At 37.8% G+C, this 10,419-nt stretch overlaps 2 pseudogenes; both read right to left on the reverse strand.

Moving 5' to 3' along the window:
- Positions 1 to 4,411: 4,411 nt before the first annotated feature.
- LOC119538313 lies at positions 4,412 to 5,371 on the reverse strand (annotated as a pseudogene).
- Positions 5,372 to 9,079: 3,708 nt separating this feature from the next.
- On the reverse strand, positions 9,080 to 10,049 carry LOC119536620 (annotated as a pseudogene).
- Between the last annotated feature and the right edge of the window lie 370 nt (positions 10,050 to 10,419).

Here is a 10,419-nt window from a genome sequence, read left to right on the forward strand (position 1 = left end):
AGAACAAGGCACCTGAAAGCCTACAAACAAAAGAGAAGATAAGGAAAATAATGGAAAAATATGAGCAACATCTAAGGTGACGGAATGACAAAATGAATTGCAGGAATGTACGTGTCATGGGTTTCCCAGAAGGAGAAGACAAAGGAAAAGGGGCAGAAGCAATAATAGAGGAAATAATTAATGAAAATTTCGCATCTCTTACAAAAGTCATAAAATTACAGATCCAAGAAGTGCAGCACACCCCAAACAGAATAGATATGAATAAACCTATGCCAAGACACTTGATAATCAGATTATCAAATATCAAATACATTGAATAGGAAATGAGATATGGTAGGTTTGCATCTGTTAGAGTGAAGCAGTGACACATCCTAAAGTAATTTGGGCAGAGAATAAAAATATATTTGCAGCTCCCCCCACCCCCCTCCGAGGAACTGGGAGAAAATGCAGGGGAGTTGGACTTCCTCACCTGGACTGATGCTGATGTTCTCACAAATATTGAGGACTGGTGGTTTGATGTGCTGAGCTCTCTATCATGGGACTTGCACTTATGAAGCTCGTTACTGCAAGGGAGAGGCTAGACTTGCATATAATTATGCCTAAAATCTCCCCCTGAGTACAATACCTCTATCTTGCTCAGATTTCACCCCCTCTCTCTCTCTAACTAAGCCACCTTGGCAGTTGAACTCACGGCCTTTCCCCCTATCTGGGACCTGACTCCCAGGGGTGTAAATCTCCCTGGCAATCCAGGATATGACTCCTGGGAATGAATTTGGACCCAGCATTGTGGGATTTAGAATATCTTCTTGACCAAGAGGGGGATGCAAAATTGAAACAAAATAAAGTTTCATTTGCTGAGAGATTTCAAGTGGAGTTGAGAGGTCACTCTGGTGGACATTCTTATGCACTATATAGATAACACCTAAGTTTCAATGTATTGGAATAGCTAGCAGTAAATACCTGAATCTATCAAATTTCAACCCAGTAGTCTGGACTCTTAAAGATGACTGTATAACAATGGAGCTTACAAGGGGTGACAGTGTGATTGTGAAAACCTTGTGGATCACACTTCCTTTATCTAGTATATGGATGGATGAGTAGAAAATGGGGACAAAAACTAAAAGAAAAATAGGGTGGGATGGGGGATGATTTGGGTATTCTCTTTTACTTTTTTATTTTTTATTCTTATTCTGATTCTTTCCGACATAAGGTAAATGTTCAAAAATAGATTGGGGTGGTGAATGCATGACTATATGATGGCACTGTGAACAGTTGATTGTACACCATAGATGATTATATGGTATGTGAATATATTTCAATAAAACTGAATTTAATTTTTAAAAAATGTCAAAGACAAAGGAAGAATCCTGAAAGCAGCAAAAGAAAAGCGATCCATCACAAACAAAGGAGGTTTGATAAGACTATGTGCAGAATTCTCAGTAAAAACCATGGAGGCAAGAAGGAAGTGGTGTGATATATTTAAGATACTGAAAGAGAAAAACCACCAACCAAGAATCCTATATCTGGCAAAACTGTCCATCAAGCATGAGGGAGAGTTTAAAATATTCTCTGACAAACAGGCAATGAGAGAGTTTGTGAACAAGATACCTGTGCTACAGGAAATACTAAAGGGACCACTACAGACAGATAGAAAAGACAGGAGTGAGAGGTTTGGAACACAATTTGGGGTGATGGTAGCACAACAATGTAAGTATGCTGGACAAAGATGACTGTGAGTATGGTTGAAAGAGGAAGGTTAGGAGCATGTGGGATTCCAGAAGGAAAGAGGGAAGATAAAGACTGGGACTGTATAACTCAGTGAAACCCAGCGTGCTCAACAATTGTCATAAAATGTACAAATATGTTTTTACATGAGGGAGAACAAATGAATGCCAACCTTGCAAAGTGTTAAAAATGGGGCAGTATCAGGGAAAAAATATAATCATTGTAGACTAGAGACTATAGTTAGCAGAAACATTGTATTATGCTTCTTTTAATGTAGCAAAAGCAATATACCAAAGCTAAATGTCTATAAGAGGGGAACATAAAGGAGGGGTATAGGACTCTTGGCATTGGTGATGTTGTCTGACTCTTTTATACTACTTTACTTTAATTCTGTCTTTCCTTTTGTTGCTTTTCAGCTGTCTTTTTTTCCTTTCTTTTTTTTTTTCTTTTGTCTCTTTACCTCCTTTGACTCTTCCTCCATCCTTGTGGAAGAAATGGATATGTCCTTATATAGGTAGTGGTGATGGTGGTGAATGCATAAATATGTGATTATACAGGGAACCATTGATTATTCACTTAGAACGGAATGTATGATGTGTGAACAAAACTGTCTTAACAAAGGGGGGTTGAGGAAGAAAGCTGATGGCACTATATTGAGTGAAATAAGTCAGACACATAAGGACAAATATTGTATAGTCACACTGATATGAACTAATTATAATATGTAAACATGTAGACATTCAATATAAGTTACCATGATATAGAATTAGGATAAAGAATGGGGAGTGGTTGCTTATTTTGAGCAAAATGCTTATCTAGGTTGAACTTAACTGTTTGGAAATGGACAGAGGTGATGGTAGCAGTCTATTGTGAGAGTGACTAACAGTGCTGCATAGTGTGTGAGTGTGGTGGAAAGAGGAAGCTTAGAGTCACATATGTCACCAGAAGTAAAATTTGGAGTTTAAAATATGGGAATGTATAAATCAGTGAAACTTCTGGTGGACAATTTCCAGGATTAATTGTACAAATATCAGATATCTCTTTCATGCACTAGAACAAATGTATGACACTATAACTAGAAGATAATAATACAGGGGTATATAGGGAAAAATATACCTATTGCATACTATGTACCACATCAACAAATGTAACAGTAACAGATGTGCTATACCAATACTATGATTCAATAACAGAGAGGGGATGGTTAGGGTTATGTGAAGATTTGAGTTTTGTTTTTTTGTCTTTATTTCTTTTCTGGAATAATGAAAATGTCTTAAAAATGGAAAAAAAAATAATTTTGGTGATGGATGCACAGCTGTATGATGGTACCATGGGCAATTGATTGTGCACTTTGCATCTCTAGATGATTGTATGGCATGTAAACAATCTCAATAAAATTAAATTTAAAAAAAATGAATACTCTTAATCACTCTTTGCTATAGTCTCTCCAGACCAACTTTCCAATGCTTCAAAGCCATTATGAAGATCACATTTTCTACCAAATTAAATGAACATCTTCCATCTTTTGGCTCAGATACTGATAAATCATTATAATGAAATAATAATAATAATAATAACAAAAATAATATCTTTTCTTAAGCATTTGATACACTCGAAGCACTATTGTAAGCATTTACTGATTCATTTAATTCTTACAGTAAGCCTATGAGATAATTATTATTTTTATTCCCATTTTATGGAGGAGAAACTGAGATACACAGCATCCAAGCAACTTGCCCAAGGGCACACAAGGACTTATATAATCATTTATCTATGGACTACCCAAGGCAGGCCACAGCTGAATATTATAACTTTACTGCCAGTTTGAGAACACATAACAAGTTCTGAGACAATGTAAGGGAGAAAAATTACTGTCTTCGATTCCTTGTCTAAATTCTCTTCTAGAACTTGTTGTAAGCTAGGTGAAAACAAAGAACACTTCCTCAAGTCTGAGTATGCTCTTTTTCTCCAAATACCTAAAGAACATTTAGTGTTGATTAGAAAGCTGTTACTTTAGGCTTAAGCAATGATTCATTGGTTTTGCTTCAATTATTTCAGTGACTGCTTTTTGTATAGTTGATGGAATTGGCCATGAGATTGGCTCATTTATTCACTCATTAAGAACTAATCATAAGTCTTCAACCTCTTTCTTGCTTTACTACAGCAGAAGAGTCAGTACTATGCTCCCACAAGTTGCAGTGGCAGACTGTGGCAGTGATTCTCAAATAGGGGGGTGTGTCTACCCTTGTGATCTTCATGTGCCCTGAGGAAGCATTTGAGAATCTCAAAAGAGGGGAAGGCAAATGGGCTTCAGAAAAGTGTCAGCTCATATCCCACCTTAAGAATCACTGCCTTGAATGCTGGACTGAACATTTTTCAATGGTTTTCCTCCTACAGACATGAACCGAATTTTGGTATTCAAAATTGTTCAGTCTATGTCATGGTGGAGTTTTCTGCTAAGCTGAGTATTTATAATCTCAATCTATGCCTTCCTGGTCATTCTAGAAACCAATAATGACCAAAATTTTGGTCTAATAACCAATAGATAAACTGGTTAGGGGAATAATGAAAAAGGAGAAATAGTATGGTCAACATAAATCATTGGGCGGTTACCTAGTCCTGAAACTATATAAATGTCTGCACAATTGCCCCAACTCACAGCTTCATTGTGAACATTAGCTTAGAGTCAAAAAAATGAATGTCCATGAGAAGGCACATGGTCCCTTTCCACGGCTTTACTCATGGCATTTTTAATCTCTTTATTCCTAAGATTGTAGATGATGGGATCCACTATGGGAATCACCAAAGCATAGAATACAGACACCACACTGTCCCAGTTTAGGGAGTATTTGGAATTAGGTCACACGTACATGAAGAGACCAGAGCCGTAGAAGAGGGTCACAGCGGACAGGTGAGAGGCACAGGTGATGAAGGCCTTGGTCCTACCTTTAGCTGAGCTGATTTTAAGCCCAGCAGCAACAATGCAACTATAAGAAATGAGAACCACAAGGGCAGACACCACTCCCACGACAACACCCACAAGGAAGGTCACCACCTGGCTGGTGAAAGTATCAGATCAGGACAGAGCCAGGACTAGGGGAAGGTCACAGAAGAAGTAGTTGATCATCTTGGGTCCACAGAAATCATGATGATAGACAGAGTAGATTTCAATCAAAGAACTAAGGAATCCACCCACATAAGACCCAGCCACCATCTTTAAACAAAGAGTGTGGGAAGTGGGGGTTGTGTAGAACAGTGGGTTGCAGATTGCAGCACACCGGTCACATGCCATGGCTGCCAAGAGAAAGCATTCTGTCAGCCCCATTCCACAGAAGACAAAGTATTGCACTGCACAGCCAAAGAAGGAAATGGTTTTCTGCTCTGTGATGATGTCAGAGAGCATCTTTGGAGACGTGGAGGATGCATAGCAGATGTCCAGGAAGGACAGGTTACAGAGGAAGAAGTACATGGGTGTGTGCAGGTGAAAATCCATCTTGATGAGGGCGATGAGGCTCAGGTTCCAGGCTAGTGTCATGAGGTAGATTCCGAAAAACAACACAAAAAGGAAAATCTTCTTTTGGGCATGATCTCAAAATCCCAGGAGGATGAATTTTGTCACAAATGTGTTGTTCCTTCCTGTATCCATAGAGCTGCTTCTTGCAAAACAGAAAGAAGCAATCCTGCAGCCAGATTTTGTTTATTATTATATGAATGGATATTTCCTGGAAAGCCATAAAGGCAGTTAACATCCAGTTAAAGTACCAGCTATCTCTTAGGCAAGGTCCTTTCAGAGGAAGTCAGCCTGTGATAATCTCTTGGCTCTACTTTAAATGTTTATACTATATGCCTTGTGGACTAAAAGAAATTGAGAGACAGAAACCAGAGTTGTGTCCACAGATACATTCCTAATTCACTGGATGACTGTGGAAAGGCTATTTCACCCCTCTGGGTCTTCATTTACTCAATTCTAAAATGAAAGTGTTGAATAAGATTTATTCCACAGTCCCTTTGGATTTGGATTTCTTATGGATTTTTTAGCCTTTCTGAGTTGAAAATGCAAACCCAGTTTAAGATAATAAAGTTAGACACTTGTCAAACTTTCTATTTCTTTATTATGAACATTGAAAAAAAGAACTGAACACAATGGGCTAAAATATTGTACATATTCTATTTTGGAAGTGAAAAACCCACCCAGAAGAAGCCATTCTCCTAGGTTAAATACATACATATGCATTTACAAAAATTCTTCTAATTATGTAAATTTTCTGTAAATCATAGCATAAAAAACATAAAAAGATCAAAATTTGGAATAATCCAGTCCACACCAAAATTGAATAGAAGGACTATTCCCATAGATTGGGGTTGGAGGAAAACCAAATTGACAGAAATTGAGCCATGGACAAGAGCCAGCAGAAACCAGTATTTTCAGGGCAAGAAAAATGAGGAAGAGTGGAGGATTCATTAGATATTAAAAGACAATAATATTTAAAGACAACTTTGATATCATAAAACCAGATGAGATTCAGTCTAAAGACATACAATAAGCCTGTTCACATTTCATGATTAAGAAAGGACAGACTAGCATTGATATAAGGCCAAAATGAGGAAACAAAAATGGGACTAAAAAGACAGATGTTCCCGAGGGAAGTTTCAGTATTGAAACAAAAGTCAGCGCTATTCTATCATTTGTAAAGAATGTGGTTGCCCATGCATGTTTGCAATTAATTCTATCTACCTGATTGTGTTTCTCTGTTACTCATCATGTTAAAAATCCCTCCTAGCCTTATCTTTTCTAAAAAATTTTAATTTCCCTACAAGTCACTGATTGAGCAGCTAAAGCCTAGAAGAAGAGTCAAGACCACATTTGACAATGAGGTCAACCTTGTAATCCTATCAAAAATGGATATAATAACTTATTTGGTGAAATCTCCCCTACCAGAAGGTAAGCTGCTCAAAGGCAGGCAGATTGCTGTCTGTTCTGTTTGTTGATCTATCCTGAGTGCCTTGAATACTTCCATAAGCACCTGGTAAATATTTGTTGAATGAAAAAATGATTGTTTTTTACTGATGATCAGCAAAGCCTAGAATAGTGTTTGGCCTATATTGAGTGCTCAATTATAATAATAATCACAAACATGTAATGCTTACTGTGTACTGGGCACTGTTCTAGAGTCTGAATTTATACTGACCCATTTAATCCCCCCAACAGTTCCTGGAGGTGGGTAGTGTTACTTTGCCTCTTTTATAGATAATAGGGGGAATAGGCTGTAAATTTACAATCGTCATTTTGTGGGAAGGAGCTGGACTTACTAAGTTACTTCATGCAGAAGTATCCTGGGATCTGGACCTGGCATCATGGGATGGAGAACATCTTCTTGACCAAAAGGGAGATGTGAAATGAAATGAAATCAAGTTCTAGTGACTGAGAGATTCCAAATGGAGATGAGAGGTCACTCTGGTGTATATTCTTATGCACTATGTAGAGAACTCTTTTTAGGTTTTAATGAATTGGAATAGCTAGTAGTAAATACCTGAAATATCAAACTACAACCCAGTAGCCTTGAATCTTGAAAATGATTGTACAACACTGTAGCTTACAAGGGGTGACAATGTGCCCGTGAAAGCCTTGTGGATCACACTCCCCTTTATCCAGTATATGGATGGATGAGTAGAAAAATGGGGGCAAAAAAACTAAAGGAAAAATAGGGTGCGGGTGGAGTGATCATTTGTTTGTTCTTTTTTTACTCCTATTTTTTTATTCTTATTTTCACTTTTTCTGGTGCAAGGAAAATGTTAAAAAATAGATTGGGGTGATGAATGAACAACTATGTGATGGTAATGTGATCAGCTGACAACTATATTATGGCAATGTGATCAACCGATTGTATACTTTGGATGATTGTATGGTGTGTGAATAAATCTTAATTAAATAATGCTAATTGCAACATTATATTTATATATATATATATATATCCTTAAGATCATTCCCAGCATTATCTTGGGGGAAACAGCTCACCTATTGTGCTATTTTCTCAAAATACAGTGATGTTTTATACAAGGTCCTGTACTTGGTCTGACTACTGCTAATAGTTTAGGATTTATATATTTCCCCTCATAAGGACTGTAATGATTTAATCCTTAAACTGAACACCTTCTTAAGACAGGTTTGATAATAAAAAACAAAAGTATGAAATTTAGGCACAGTAACAAACCAACGGGGAAAATATTTTTGGCCAAGAAGGATAATTTGTATTCCACAAATCACACTTCGTGAGGTACATCATTGCCTACAGTGGAAAGAACATGAGACCTAAATATGCCCTAAAATTGCATAAAGGGGATGATTTCTCATGTCCCAACTTCAAATGGGAAGAAAAAAAAACAAATCTATATGATGAATATATGAGAAGTGTAAAGTCTAAATAGTAATGTATTATGCAAGACTTGGCTGATAAACTCCAGTGTGAAAAAAAGTCTCCTTTTTAAGCCCTCTTCATTGGACTCAGTCTCTATGGTACCCTCAATTCTCAATGCTTTGCTGCTTCCTTCTGAAACTTAAGGCCCTGGAATCTCTAGAAGGCTTAGATTTCTGAGGCCCGAGTCTTGCCCCCCTAAACAACCATGACAGTCTTCATTTCTGAGGTTCTGCATAGTCTTTGGGGTGCCAACAAGTAACATGCTTCAGGTCCATCTACACCCAGAAATTGCTGAACTTTGGCCTCTTTCTGGCCTCCAAGCATCTCCCTAACCCTGTTCTGAGGGTGTCTGCTTCCTTCTCTTCTTCCTCTCTCCCATCTCTTTTTAAGGATTCCTTCCTTTCACAAGCTCAATGGATAAGGTTGAGGGAACAAGCTTCTTTAGGAGCAAAGAAAGTCAAAGTCCCTCCCCTCTCTTTCTCCCCAAATTACAAAGTATTCCTTTTTAAATTATTTTTTTATTTTTCATATATTTAATTTTATGCATTACTTTATTATAATGAAAGAAATGTTTAAAATTAAAATAAAAGAAAGAAAATAAGTGAAGGAAAGAACAGGCTGTATAGAGTCCTGGATTCTTATCACTTCTCTACATATATCTATTAACCCCTGTCTTCTAGAAGCATTAGAAGTTGTATGCTTTCTCTACGTTGGTTCTAATCAAGGAAACTATCTTTTTAAACTGTATTCAATATAGGTGTCATTGCCTCAGACAGATTCCTTCCTGGTGACAGCTAAGCATGAGCACACCAGAAATCAAGAAAGCTGGGTTTTCACTTCTTTCTGCCTACCTATTTGTGTGACCTGCAAAATGCTACTTACACATTCTTCCCTTCATCTTCCTTGAAAGGATCATAATATCTGCTCAAATATTATTCTTACTGAGGTAAACCTGTTGCCCTCTTTATTTCCCTCTTGAGGGCCTCTTTTATCTCCTTATTCCTCAAACTATAGATAAGAGGGTTTAACATGGGGATAAGGATGACATAGAACACTGACAGCACCTTGTCCTGCTCCAGGGAGTGGTTAGAGCTGGGACGCATGTACACAGAGAACCCAGTGACATAGTAGAGTGTCACGGATGTCAGGTGGGAGGCACAAGTACTGAAGGCCTTGGACCTGCCCTTGACTGAGGCCATTTTCAGGACAGAAGCTGTAATGAAACCATAGGACAAGAGCATAACAAAAAAAAAAAAAAAAAAACAAGCCCAACAAATACATCTAATAGAAGAAGAACTATTTGGCTGAATAAGGGATTAGAGCAAGACAAGGAAATAATCTGAGGTACATCACAGAAGAAATTTTGAATGATATTTGGCCCACAGTAGTAGAGATGAAAGCAAGAGACTGTTAGGACTAATCTCCAAAAGAAACCACTCATAGAGGCCCCAGCGGCCATCTCCCCACAGAATCCAGGGGCCATGATGGCTGAGTACAGCAGAGGGTTACCAATAGCAACATATCGGTCATAGGCCATGGTGGCAAGAGGCAGCACTCAGCCAGCCCCATCCAAGCCCCGACAAAATATTGAACAGCACAGGCAAGAAAGGAAAACTCTTTTTTGCTTTTTAAGAAGTCTGAAAGCATCCTTGGAATAATGGAAGAAGAATAGCAGATATCTGTAAATGATAGGAAGCTGAGAAAGACATACATGGGTGTGTGCAGTTGGGAGTCCATCTTGATTAGCAGAATGAGACCCAGGTTCCAGGTCAAGGTCAAAATGTAAATCCCTAGGAAGACTGGAAAGAGGATGAGCTGCAACTGTCCCTCATCTGAGAGTCCCAGGAGAACAAACATGGCTACAGTGGTATGGTTTCCATCCCACTCCCTGGACCTGCTTGCTGCCATCTGATGAAAAAAGATGAGAGAAAGAAATAGCATTATTCCAAAAAAAGAAAAAGAAACGCTACCATTTTCAATCATGCAACTGGCTAATTGTACAATTTTAAAACACCAAAGTTAAATTAATGTGTGCCTTTTGTGTACAGTCAGCAAACTTAGCTGGAAAATTATTTGGGTAAATGCTATCATTCTGTCTTTTGGAAAAAAGATAGTAAATGGATATCGTTAGTACCTTATCTTCCAGAAATAACTTAATTTCATATTTTATCAGTCAGATTTTGCAAAAGTGTGACTTTTGGAGTTACACCGACTTAGGAAAAAATGCCTTCTCTCTATATGTTGAACAAAAATATTCAGCTTACACATGGCTCTATTA

This window comes from Choloepus didactylus, chromosome 6 (genome assembly GCF_015220235.1).
Source record: "Choloepus didactylus isolate mChoDid1 chromosome 6, mChoDid1.pri, whole genome shotgun sequence".
NCBI classification, from domain to species: domain Eukaryota; kingdom Metazoa; phylum Chordata; class Mammalia; order Pilosa; family Megalonychidae; genus Choloepus; species Choloepus didactylus.